This window comes from Patella vulgata, chromosome 7, assembly GCF_932274485.2.
Source record: "Patella vulgata chromosome 7, xgPatVulg1.2, whole genome shotgun sequence".
Lineage (NCBI taxonomy): Eukaryota > Metazoa > Mollusca > Gastropoda > Patellidae > Patella > Patella vulgata.
In genome coordinates, this window is record NC_065885.2 from 24919154 (window position 1) to 24933015 (window position 13862).

The 13862-nt window shown below is 33.2% G+C and overlaps 2 long non-coding RNA genes across 2 annotated transcripts; both read left to right on the forward strand.

Moving 5' to 3' along the window:
* The first annotated feature begins 1395 nt into the window (after nucleotides 1-1395).
* Nucleotides 1396-2606, forward strand: LOC126828306 (uncharacterized). The gene is made up of 3 exons (XR_007682978.2): nucleotides 1396-1591; nucleotides 1948-2108; nucleotides 2321-2606. It is a non-coding gene; the product is annotated as an uncharacterized LOC126828306 (long non-coding RNA).
* A 7989-nt stretch (nucleotides 2607-10595) lies between these two features.
* Nucleotides 10596-11806, forward strand: LOC126828307 (uncharacterized). Its single transcript, XR_007682979.2, has 3 exons — nucleotides 10596-10791; nucleotides 11148-11308; nucleotides 11521-11806. It is a non-coding gene; the product is annotated as an uncharacterized LOC126828307 (long non-coding RNA).
* The last annotated feature ends 2056 nt before the right edge of the window (nucleotides 11807-13862 follow it).

A 13862-nucleotide genomic window follows, 5' to 3' on the forward strand; every position in this document is an offset into this window, starting at 1 on the left:
ATCGGATTGTATGCAAATTCTGCGGAATTGTCAAATAAAGTTAAAAATTAGACTTAAAGGATTTCATTAATCGGCAGTTACTTTTTAATTGTCATTCATTATTATATTGATGCAAACCGCTCTGTTATTTCTCTGCAAGAGAATCTATTTATGGGGTGTTTATTCACGAAGCTTGTCTTCGAACAGCAGAAAAAATATAATGCATGTTCAAGAGATACTATGTTCAGTGATTAACTACACATATGTGAAAAATATTTAATTATTCACTAAGATTTGTGAAATAATGTTGCATGGTTTCCGTCAATTTTGTCTGGAGTGTCAGAATCATATCAAGGAATATTTATTGCTGTCACAACATTTCATATCGTGGATTGTTATCGGCATTAACTTTGTAAATATATTATGCAATGCTTGAGTGGCATTTAAGTTGGCATTTTTAAAAGTACTCCGAGTACTTTGATAATATGTTCGTTAAATTAAGAAGAAATTCTAACATCTGAATTAGTTATTTTTGTATTTATTTTAATTTTAACAAGAATTCTGAGAACCAAAATTTGTCTAATATTTAGAAAAACAGTTAAGTGAGTTATAAATGACAATTATCAATTGGGAAAGATGTTGCTTTATTAAATTCGTACCCATGAAATGAAAATACGTTAGAAATCATTATATACAATTGTATTAAGTTTAAAGTGTTTTCTTTATTTAATTCAGATGGATTATATGTATGTGTGAACAAATTTAATTTATGTTTTTGTTTTTTTAAACGGGTCCCGAAAACAAAACTCGATAGTTCGAGATTATATAAATAAAGAAGTCGAGTCGATACCTGGTTTTATATCATTATAATTTCCACGGGATATTTGAAATCTTATGAATAAATACTGTTTCCATCTGGACAAAAATCTATTTCTATAACTATTTGCTGATTCAAAGTTTTCTTTTCTATTACTATTTACACAAGTCGTAGCTTATATAAATCCATCTGCCTTAAAAAAAAATATGTACAGAAATATAAATACATTGTTTAAAATTATGATCATAAATAGATTTAAACAGTAAACCGGTTGGCACAAAAAAGTAGGACGTTAAACCCATGATATGTCATGATTAAGATAAATGCAAATGAGTTAATACTGAGACGGTAAAGTAAGTCAGTTTGTTTTTTTAAGTAAATTTTGTTGAATAACTAAAACAACAATAAGGTGTTATAATTTCATGCTTAAAGTGTAACAATGTCAATCATGGGAATCGGAATGTTGTTTAAATGATTAAAACAACAATCATATTGAGTTTTATATAGACCCGTTTTTACACTGTGTATGTTGTTTGTATTATTAAAACAACTGTGTCCAGAAAAACAAAATAGGTTTTGTTTATCTTAATCTTCAACGAGAGCACCGATCAGATATCAAGGCAATCAACTATTTGTGGGCTGATATATAAATGCAATGCGCCAGTTCCAAGATATATATTTAACTTCCACTGTTGTGCCCTTCAGACGCAATTATTCATATTTTTACTCGGTTGTTGATAATCACCATGAAGTCAGCTTGTGAACTTACAGACCATTCGATCGACAGTATAATGGGTATGTTTGTAATGTTTTTTAGTTATGAAGTCAATTTGAAAGCGTAACACAGCTACTGAATCTATTCAAAGCCACGTTTCGATGATTTCATATTTTTCAACAAGTAGACGACATGAAGGATCCACAATATGTTTGTAATTTCCCTGCCACTCTAAGTTATAATCGACTAATTAATCTTTTAAGCGGTTTAATGTCACTTAAATGATCATTTATTGATACTACAAGTATTTCGGAAACTCGCACAAAACCAGGCATTATTTCTATTCTATTGTAATACAAGAAAAAATAACGATAAACGTTTATGAATATTCCCTCCGCGATCAGAAGACTTATTTATTAAATTGTCATATTTTCAGCTCAAAGAAACACCACCACCAAGAACAAGACATCTCAGATTATAGACGATGTAACAGCTCTTAGATTACATTATAGTTTTAATGCGTATAGTAGATGTCCAGATGCTATCCAGATAGAATCACTATCGCTCAAACTGAATGTCAGCCCTTCTGCTATAAAGGTAAGTGAAATAAGTCATTCAACATGTTCAACAGACAGGCGCTTTCCTGGATAAATTGTCATATCTTTATCGAATTCATCTTCTCATCGTCAAATGGTATCACTTGTTCTAAAATGATTAAGAAAGACCAAAAACTGATTTAAAAAAAAAAGCTCTCCACACCAACATTATCTGTGCGAAGGTTTCATTTATGTGACGTTTTTGTTTTCCAGACGTGGTTCCGTAATCAAAGACAGCTCGCCCACAAAAAGAAATCAGTCTGCAGTCAAGTTACAGGACTGAAACAGAATGTCGTAGCGCAACAGCCACCACCACTTACTGAAGCAGACCACCCATACTTCCAAACGATAACCCACAGACTCCACACAGAGAAAACATCACAACTTTCATCTATCAATGAGAAGCTTGGAATATTACCTGTTTATCAGCAACGACCACCACCTCTATCTACTCTATCTGACGTCGACAATGCATATCTTCGGTCTTTATCCAAACGATATAACAGGACTTCGCCTATCAAAAACGCGTCGAGAGCAATTCCAGGACTTATGGTAAAGTTAGAACAACCAACATCGGCAGGATCATCATCGTCAGATACCGTTATTTACCCTTCCTTTCAATCCATAGTTGAGGCACACAAACTGAAGACGACGACACCCAACACACATAGACCATCATCAATTCACATTCCATCTGCAAGGCAACAACCACCAATTCTACCAAGATCTGATCACCTGATTTCTCGAGGTAAGCACAAAATAAATAAACGTCATAACGTTTATATTAATAGAAGGCATATTATATGAAAAGAAATGGGGTTTAACGTCTGTACTAACCGGTGAAATGATGAATGGCGTGCGCTATGCCGTGTGCTGCGAGGGAAATTTATAGAAGTAATCCATTCTTCTGTGCAGTTCTTGTTCATTCCATTAGAGATGGATTTTTAGAAGTACTTGCGCAAGAACGTTTTTAAATGCCCAAATTAACAAGTTTAGTATTCAGACGTTATATTATAGGCCTATATTTCAGAAGGAGAAGACAAAGAAAATATTGTTGTAAAAATTAGTGGTCAAGATGAAATTCTCACTTCAAAACAGATGGTCGAGTATATGAAACAAATTTACAGTAAGACCAACTTAACTTCAAATAGTCGTATACAAAAACGTTCACAGAGAGGTGATGGACTTCGGAAGCTAGCGTTGGGTAGCAATAATAGTGACAAGGTGTAAGCATGCTGTATTATGCCAGAAAATCCCAGATAGATGTTATGTAATAAGCTAATTACGAACATGTTCCACCAAACGGTATGCTGTACGGTGACCCTCTTGGGGCCGAATTCTGTAATTTTGTAATTTTAATTTAAACACGTATGCTTATAATCTATACTCCACAGGCTAACAGTAAACATGCGCCATATTTATAAATAATTTAATGTCGTATCCTTCGTATTTTGAATTTCAAGTGCTAATTCTACTTATTATTTCTGAATGTTAATTAATATAGTGTTGTATATAATAATTATTATAGTGCTAATATCAGTAGAAAGGATTTTGTTGGGGTTTTTTTTCGTTTTTTTTTTGGACCAGGAAATTGGGGGCGATAATAAAACAAAGATCGATAAGCTAGTTCCTTTGACAGTTGTGTAAATTTGATTACGTTATACTCGGTTCCTGCTCCATTATCAACCAACTGATTGCTATGGGAACATGTAGACATCATTATAATATGATGAATCAGTATTGTAAGGCGAAGTCATGGAACACCATGCGTGGGTGTGGGCCATATATGTGGGTGTGGGTTTACATTTTAGTGGAAAAAATCACGTGGTTTCAATGCAATTTACAAAACAAGGTAGGACAGATTCTGTCTATGCTCCGCCCATAATTTCTGGGTAAACACCCGCTCACCAATCCTTGCAGGCCCCATTAACGATACAAATATTGGGTTTGTATGCTCACACATGGTCATACAGCAACAGCAGCCTACACGTACCAGAAATACTGTTACCAATTTGACAAAAAGGGAGATAACTCTCTATTACCGTTAATGGATTTCCAAAATTCTGTATGTTCCATTGTCCATTATGCTTTCTGCATTTTACGCTATTTGAGAACGAAGGGCGGCCATTTTGTCTGTCAATTTTGAGCTGAATTTCACGAAATTCGAACTCAGTCGTACTTAGGGTGTAACGGTTATATACTTATACGTTTTTTTAAATCGGATAAAAATTATGACCTCTATAGGGTCCACAAGCTAAAAACGTGATTCAGGAAGTTATGGTCCGATATGCGCGAATGTCAATAGGAACTGAGATCTTTGTGTTACATTTCAAGTTTCAACAAAATCGTATAAAAATTGTGACCTATAGGGTCCACAACCTTGATATACCATATTTTTACGCTATTTGAGAACGAAGGGCGGCCATTTTGTCTGTCATTTTTGGTCCGATTTTCACGAAATTCGGACTCAGTCGTCCTTGGGGTGTAACGGCGATTTAATAATATGTTTTTTTAAATCGGATAAAAATTATGACCTCTATAGGGTCCACAAGCTAAAAACGCGAGGGGCCATAATTCAGGAAGTTACGGTTCGATATGCGCGAATATCGAAAGGAACCGAGATCTTTAGGTTATAAACTTACATTTAAAGTTTCAACAAAATCGGATAAAAATCGTGACCTCTATAGGGTCCACAACCTTGATATACCATATTTTTACGCTATTTGAGAACGAAGGGCGGCCATTTTGTCTGTCAGTTTTGGACCGATTTTCACGAAATTCGAACTCAGTCGTCCTTATGGTGTAACGGTGATATAATTATACGGTTTTTTTTAAAATGTCATTCGCATGAAGATAGTTCGACTAGAGTTCGGAAATCCGTGCAACTGACGGTAGCCCTGTTGTGGACCATCTAGACTGAGGTCACAATTTATTTGCGATTTGCACTTATAGGGCCGTATCTTTCTGGATTATGGACCGTGATTGTACGAAAAATCACCATGGAACTCTGTGGATTTGTGTTCCTGGTGTTAAAAGCTTTCCAAAAATGTATACATGTAGTTTGTTTAGTACGTACGGGACCTTGTAGCGGAAGTTCATACTAGAAATTTTGGCTGCAGGCCTAGGGGGGGTTGGGTGGCTGAATGGATAGCGTGCGCGTGCTGTATCATAAAGTCTGTCATTGAGTCGACTGGCATGGTTTCGAATCCCCAGTTGTACGTGACAAGGAGTAGGGTTGCCTGTCCAACCTCATGGGTTTTCTCTGGGTCCTTCGGTTTCCTCCCACTGCTAAAGCGAATTATTGAAATAAAATTAAACCATGTGTTAGTCCCGAAATGACCTAGTTTGTGTCAAGTGGACTTAAACCCCATTTCTCTCTCTCTCGCTGCAGGCCTATTTATTTAGGTACCTAAAAGCCAACTCTCCTACAAAATGTTGTTATGTAAGCAAATATCAGTTTGGTCCATCTAGACTGCCTGGTCCCCTTGGAACTGTATTTGAACTATCTGATTAAGCACCACCCATGCAACATAAATAAATTTGGTTGAAAGTCCCCATAACAATAGACAATAGATTTTATAATATTACACATATTTATATATATTATTATTTATTTTAAGCATAACAAAGAACTGTTGAGTAATCATGAAATAATACATGTAGGAGGGTATTTTAATGAGACTACATGGTTGAATGATTTTGAGGTATATCCCTGAGACACAGATATCATCTAGTCTCATCAAAAAAGATAAATAATTTTATATAGTTTATGCACATTAAAGGTCTGTCAACTAATAGCATCAAGTACAATTTTTGAAAAGGATCCATGATAAATATTATTGCAAAATTAAACAGGCAACATTATATTACCAAGAATCTAAATCTTTAATTTTATAATTGACCTAGATGGAGGAATGGTAAAAACATATGCATATGGATAGCCAATATGAATTAAAATCCAAAAATAATTTGTCATCCATATGCATCAAAAGCCAAAGCACAGTATATTTTATAAGCAAACAGAAAATGAACTAATCTTACATGATGAAATGTCATTGTGGTTATATGGACAAATATACCAATGCCTGGCCCCATACAGTTTGAAAATCAACATGCTCTAATAATGTAAGTTTGAGGGTCAAACTAGCTATATACAAATTACAGTACAAATCTTTAGCCTATAAAATTATTCTCAGTGGTCTACTTTGTTTTAAAATTTCTCTCTTGGGTATAATTGTCAGTGACCTTCACTCTTAATACTTTATAATTAATATCAGCCAAATTTTCCAATTATTTTTGTCTTTTCAGAAGATAAAATCACACAGTACATGTACATCATATGAGCAGAGGTGAGGATAAATTATTTTATAAATAAAGAAGATTTACAGTTTAGGAGCCTATATCGAATTTCAATTTGCATATGGTCACAAGTGCCTTACATAATGAAAATACATACACATATATAATAAAAGGAAAGACATAAGAGTAGGTAGTTTCTCGTAATTTCCAATGGCTCACAATAGTCACAACCTTATTTTCTACAAAATCATTCAGATTTTAATAGTTTATTATTGATTTAGCAATGAAACGGTTTGAAGAATTATGCCTTTTGGGGGAAAAGAACTGCAATAATGTCCTCCTTGAAATCATTATGAAAGATTTCAATATCTATTTTAATTTAATGAAAAGGTCTAAGGGTAAATAGGTCATGCCAGTTCTCCAATTCTATTCATTTATTAATAAGATATTGTTTATAAAAAATCAAAAGAACTAATTATAGCATCAGATTTTTTCATTATTTTGTCTATGACTCACAAAAAATAGTGTTTTTGTATCTAGCTGAATAAAAATACAGGTCTAAAAGAAAAAGGTGTACAGTATATATAGTTAGCAGTAGGTTTAGGTATATAGTTGAAGGGAGATAACCTACAATATTTATGGAAATTACTACAAATAATGACTTATTGACACATCAAATCACTTATATTGTATTATACTATTTTATATATCTGTATAGCAATATTTATTATTTAGAAATAACAAACCCTTGATTAACCATGTGTAGCAGTACCAGGATTTCTGGTAGGGGTTGATTTCAAGATGGTTCCCTTTGCTTATTATAACAAGTAGCAGTATCATGATATGTTTAAAGTGGGGTTAATTTCCATATAAGATGGTTCTCTTTTTGTGAATAAAATGGGGTTTAACATCCTACTGTTTTGATCTGACAGCCATTTTTCCAACCTGGGTCTTAATAGAACATCCAATTTTCATCAATTGTTGGTTAATGTGGGACAATACAACACTGACAATAGACAGCAGTTTGATGCATCAATAAGCATGCTGAATAATAGTACCACTGTAGTTAAATTGGTCTTGAACACCTTGAAATATATACTATGTATAATATAATAATATTCAATCTATTTTACAATTCAAACAGAAAATATATTTAAAAAATATAAAATCATTCATAAATCTATTTTATTTTTATTTTTCTATAATGTCAACATTCGCTCCAAATCATAATAATATATTAATTATATACATCACAGAAATGTTTTACAGGAAAAAATATGTTCTCATTTCTATTTGATTCGTTCCGTTTTTGTATCTTTTTGAAGCTTTTCCTTAAAACTTTGTTTTAAAAATAAATCTTTATCATATTCTTTATCTTCTGGATGTAACAAAACATAATCTGTAAGAACTGGATGTCCTTTACGCCACCATTGAATAAATGATCCCAAAATTAATATTGTCATTGCTATGGCAACCAGAATAACTGCAGTTTCCAGGCTCTTTCGTTCCACATGTAGGATGAGGGATTGTTTGAGTGTCTATTAGTATTAAGGATAAAAATCGCTTTGCGATTGACTGGAATACGTCTTTAATAAATAATTGACAATAAGTCTTCAACATTAACTGTATCACTAATGTAATTTAGGGAGTTGGCGTGGTGGTTACTCATTTATTTATCTTTATTTATTTACATTATTGAATTTATGTATCTTTATTTATTTACATTATTGAATTTATGTATCTTTATTTATTTACATTATTGAATTTATGTATCTTTATTTATTTACATTATTGAATTTATGTATCTTTATTTATTTACATTATTGAACTTTCGTCGTCGTCATGAAACAAGTACATTATCAAAGAAGTAACACAGCCGTATATGAAGCAAATTTATATAAACTTTTAGCTTGTTTTTGCATCGAATCTTTAAAAATTGTAATGTAATATATGATATTTTATGAATAAAGTGTTTAAACTAAATGAATGGTTCATTGTCTGGATCCTTTTGTAAATTATTTACAGTAAATTGAAAATGAAAATACCTTAAACATCTGCTAAATACAGTAAAAACAATCCTACCTGTATTCTGGATTCGCATACATCTATTTCATCTCCCAGTGCTTCACGTGATAAAATATCGGGATAGCGGTTGATGCAAAATACTTCTTCTAATCTCTGCACGGCAGTGTCACTAAAAGCTGTACGGTTTCTTCTCAATCGCTTCTTAGATGGCGCGCTTCTCGCCTTTTTCTCTTGGGCTAAAAAAATAGAATATTACAACTGTTGAATGAAATGGGATTATTTAACGATTTCAAGAAAAATAGTAATTTATATTAAATATTAGCAATCATTATTGTAACACTGAGTTCAACTTACTATCATCAGCCAGGCCAAGGATTGATGCTACTGTAAAAGTACTCATGGTGAATATATCTCTAGATTAGAACAGTACTGATTGAAATGTCACAGTGAACTGTAATAAGAAGATTGGTGATATGTATTCACCTTGGTTCACCCCGTTATATACCACCTCTAAATTGACGCAATCTAAACCCAAGCTACAAATAATGATTGCGATTGAGTACAGCCATCTTTCGAGGAATAGATGATTGGTAAATTCATTAAGACGTAATAAAAACATGATTAATGTCATTGTTTATCATTTAATCCTTTATTAGGTGATTTGAAGCCACATTGAGTTGTTCTGTTTGATCTTTCTAATATGTGATGGTTTCCTTTATGATCACTTTAAACCAGTATTTTGCAATTAAGATTTGATTTATTTAAAAATATCGGATTGTATGCAAATTCTGCGGAATTGTCAAATAAAGTTAAAAATTAGACTTAAAGGATTTCATTAATCGGCAGTTACTTTTTAATTGTCATTCATTATTATATTGATGCAAACCGCTCTGTTATTTCTCTGCAAGAGAATCTATTTATGGGGTGTTTATTCACGAAGCTTGTCTTCGAACAGCAGAAAAAATATAATGCATGTTCAAGAGATACTATGTTCAGTGATTAACTACACATATGTGAAAAATATTTAATTATTCACTAAGATTTGTGAAATAATGTTGCATGGTTTCCGTCAATTTTGTCTGGAGTGTCAGAATCATATCAAGGAATATTTATTGCTGTCACAACATTTCATATCGTGGATTGTTATCGGCATTAACTTTGTAAATATATTATGCAATGCTTGAGTGGCATTTAAGTTGGCATTTTTAAAAGTACTCCGAGTACTTTGATAATATGTTCGTTAAATTAAGAAGAAATTCTAACATCTGAATTAGTTATTTTTGTATTTATTTTAATTTTAACAAGAATTCTGAGAACCAAAATTTGTCTAATATTTAGAAAAACAGTTAAGTGAGTTATAAATGACAATTATCAATTGGGAAAGATGTTGCTTTATTAAATTCGTACCCATGAAATGAAAATACGTTAGAAATCATTATATACAATTGTATTAAGTTTAAAGTGTTTTCTTTATTTAATTCAGATGGATTATATGTATGTGTGAACAAATTTAATTTATGTTTTTGTTTTTTTAAACGGGTCCCGAAAACAAAACTCGATAGTTCGAGATTATATAAATAAAGAAGTCGAGTCGATACCTGGTTTTATATCATTATAATTTCCACGGGATATTTGAAATCTTATGAATAAATACTGTTTCCATCTGGACAAAAATCTATTTCTATAACTATTTGCTGATTCAAAGTTTTCTTTTCTATTACTATTTACACAAGTCGTAGCTTATATAAATCCATCTGCCTTAAAAAAAAATATGTACAGAAATATAAATACATTGTTTAAAATTATGATCATAAATAGATTTAAACAGTAAACCGGTTGGCACAAAAAAGTAGGACGTTAAACCCATGATATGTCATGATTAAGATAAATGCAAATGAGTTAATACTGAGACGGTAAAGTAAGTCAGTTTGTTTTTTTAAGTAAATTTTGTTGAATAACTAAAACAACAATAAGGTGTTATAATTTCATGCTTAAAGTGTAACAATGTCAATCATGGGAATCGGAATGTTGTTTAAATGATTAAAACAACAATCATATTGAGTTTTATATAGACCCGTTTTTACACTGTGTATGTTGTTTGTATTATTAAAACAACTGTGTCCAGAAAAACAAAATAGGTTTTGTTTATCTTAATCTTCAACGAGAGCACCGATCAGATATCAAGGCAATCAACTATTTGTGGGCTGATATATAAATGCAATGCGCCAGTTCCAAGATATATATTTAACTTCCACTGTTGTGCCCTTCAGACGCAATTATTCATATTTTTACTCGGTTGTTGATAATCACCATGAAGTCAGCTTGTGAACTTACAGACCATTCGATCGACAGTATAATGGGTATGTTTGTAATGTTTTTTAGTTATGAAGTCAATTTGAAAGCGTAACACAGCTACTGAATCTATTCAAAGCCACGTTTCGATGATTTCATATTTTTCAACAAGTAGACGACATGAAGGATCCACAATATGTTTGTAATTTCCCTGCCACTCTAAGTTATAATCGACTAATTAATCTTTTAAGCGGTTTAATGTCACTTAAATGATCATTTATTGATACTACAAGTATTTCGGAAACTCGCACAAAACCAGGCATTATTTCTATTCTATTGTAATACAAGAAAAAATAACGATAAACGTTTATGAATATTCCCTCCGCGATCAGAAGACTTATTTATTAAATTGTCATATTTTCAGCTCAAAGAAACACCACCACCAAGAACAAGACATCTCAGATTATAGACGATGTAACAGCTCTTAGATTACATTATAGTTTTAATGCGTATAGTAGATGTCCAGATGCTATCCAGATAGAATCACTATCGCTCAAACTGAATGTCAGCCCTTCTGCTATAAAGGTAAGTGAAATAAGTCATTCAACATGTTCAACAGACAGGCGCTTTCCTGGATAAATTGTCATATCTTTATCGAATTCATCTTCTCATCGTCAAATGGTATCACTTGTTCTAAAATGATTAAGAAAGACCAAAAACTGATTTAAAAAAAAAAGCTCTCCACACCAACATTATCTGTGCGAAGGTTTCATTTATGTGACGTTTTTGTTTTCCAGACGTGGTTCCGTAATCAAAGACAGCTCGCCCACAAAAAGAAATCAGTCTGCAGTCAAGTTACAGGACTGAAACAGAATGTCGTAGCGCAACAGCCACCACCACTTACTGAAGCAGACCACCCATACTTCCAAACGATAACCCACAGACTCCACACAGAGAAAACATCACAACTTTCATCTATCAATGAGAAGCTTGGAATATTACCTGTTTATCAGCAACGACCACCACCTCTATCTACTCTATCTGACGTCGACAATGCATATCTTCGGTCTTTATCCAAACGATATAACAGGACTTCGCCTATCAAAAACGCGTCGAGAGCAATTCCAGGACTTATGGTAAAGTTAGAACAACCAACATCGGCAGGATCATCATCGTCAGATACCGTTATTTACCCTTCCTTTCAATCCATAGTTGAGGCACACAAACTGAAGACGACGACACCCAACACACATAGACCATCATCAATTCACATTCCATCTGCAAGGCAACAACCACCAATTCTACCAAGATCTGATCACCTGATTTCTCGAGGTAAGCACAAAATAAATAAACGTCATAACGTTTATATTAATAGAAGGCATATTATATGAAAAGAAATGGGGTTTAACGTCTGTACTAACCGGTGAAATGATGAATGGCGTGCGCTATGCCGTGTGCTGCGAGGGAAATTTATAGAAGTAATCCATTCTTCTGTGCAGTTCTTGTTCATTCCATTAGAGATGGATTTTTAGAAGTACTTGCGCAAGAACGTTTTTAAATGCCCAAATTAACAAGTTTAGTATTCAGACGTTATATTATAGGCCTATATTTCAGAAGGAGAAGACAAAGAAAATATTGTTGTAAAAATTAGTGGTCAAGATGAAATTCTCACTTCAAAACAGATGGTCGAGTATATGAAACAAATTTACAGTAAGACCAACTTAACTTCAAATAGTCGTATACAAAAACGTTCACAGAGAGGTGATGGACTTCGGAAGCTAGCGTTGGGTAGCAATAATAGTGACAAGGTGTAAGCATGCTGTATTATGCCAGAAAATCCCAGATAGATGTTATGTAATAAGCTAATTACGAACATGTTCCACCAAACGGTATGCTGTACGGTGACCCTCTTGGGGCCGAATTCTGTAATTTTGTAATTTTAATTTAAACACGTATGCTTATAATCTATACTCCACAGGCTAACAGTAAACATGCGCCATATTTATAAATAATTTAATGTCGTATCCTTCGTATTTTGAATTTCAAGTGCTAATTCTACTTATTATTTCTGAATGTTAATTAATATAGTGTTGTATATAATAATTATTATAGTGCTAATATCAGTAGAAAGGATTTTGTTGGGGTTTTTTTTCGTTTTTTTTTTGGACCAGGAAATTGGGGGCGATAATAAAACAAAGATCGATAAGCTAGTTCCTTTGACAGTTGTGTAAATTTGATTACGTTATACTCGGTTCCTGCTCCATTATCAACCAACTGATTGCTATGGGAACATGTAGACATCATTATAATATGATGAATCAGTATTGTAAGGCGAAGTCATGGAACACCATGCGTGGGTGTGGGCCATATATGTGGGTGTGGGTTTACATTTTAGTGGAAAAAATCACGTGGTTTCAATGCAATTTACAAAACAAGGTAGGACAGATTCTGTCTATGCTCCGCCCATAATTTCTGGGTAAACACCCGCTCACCAATCCTTGCAGGCCCCATTAACGATACAAATATTGGGTTTGTATGCTCACACATGGTCATACAGCAACAGCAGCCTACACGTACCAGAAATACTGTTACCAATTTGACAAAAAGGGAGATAACTCTCTATTACCGTTAATGGATTTCCAAAATTCTGTATGTTCCATTGTCCATTATGCTTTCTGCATTTTACGCTATTTGAGAACGAAGGGCGGCCATTTTGTCTGTCAATTTTGAGCTGAATTTCACGAAATTCGAACTCAGTCGTACTTAGGGTGTAACGGTTATATACTTATACGTTTTTTTAAATCGGATAAAAATTATGACCTCTATAGGGTCCACAAGCTAAAAACGTGATTCAGGAAGTTATGGTCCGATATGCGCGAATGTCAATAGGAACTGAGATCTTTGTGTTACATTTCAAGTTTCAACAAAATCGTATAAAAATTGTGACCTATAGGGTCCACAACCTTGATATACCATATTTTTACGCTATTTGAGAACGAAGGGCGGCCATTTTGTCTGTCATTTTTGGTCCGATTTTCACGAAATTCGGACTCAGTCGTCCTTGGGGTGTAACGGCGATTTAATAATATGTTTTTTTAAATCGGATAAAAATTATGACCTCTATAGGGTCCACAAGCTA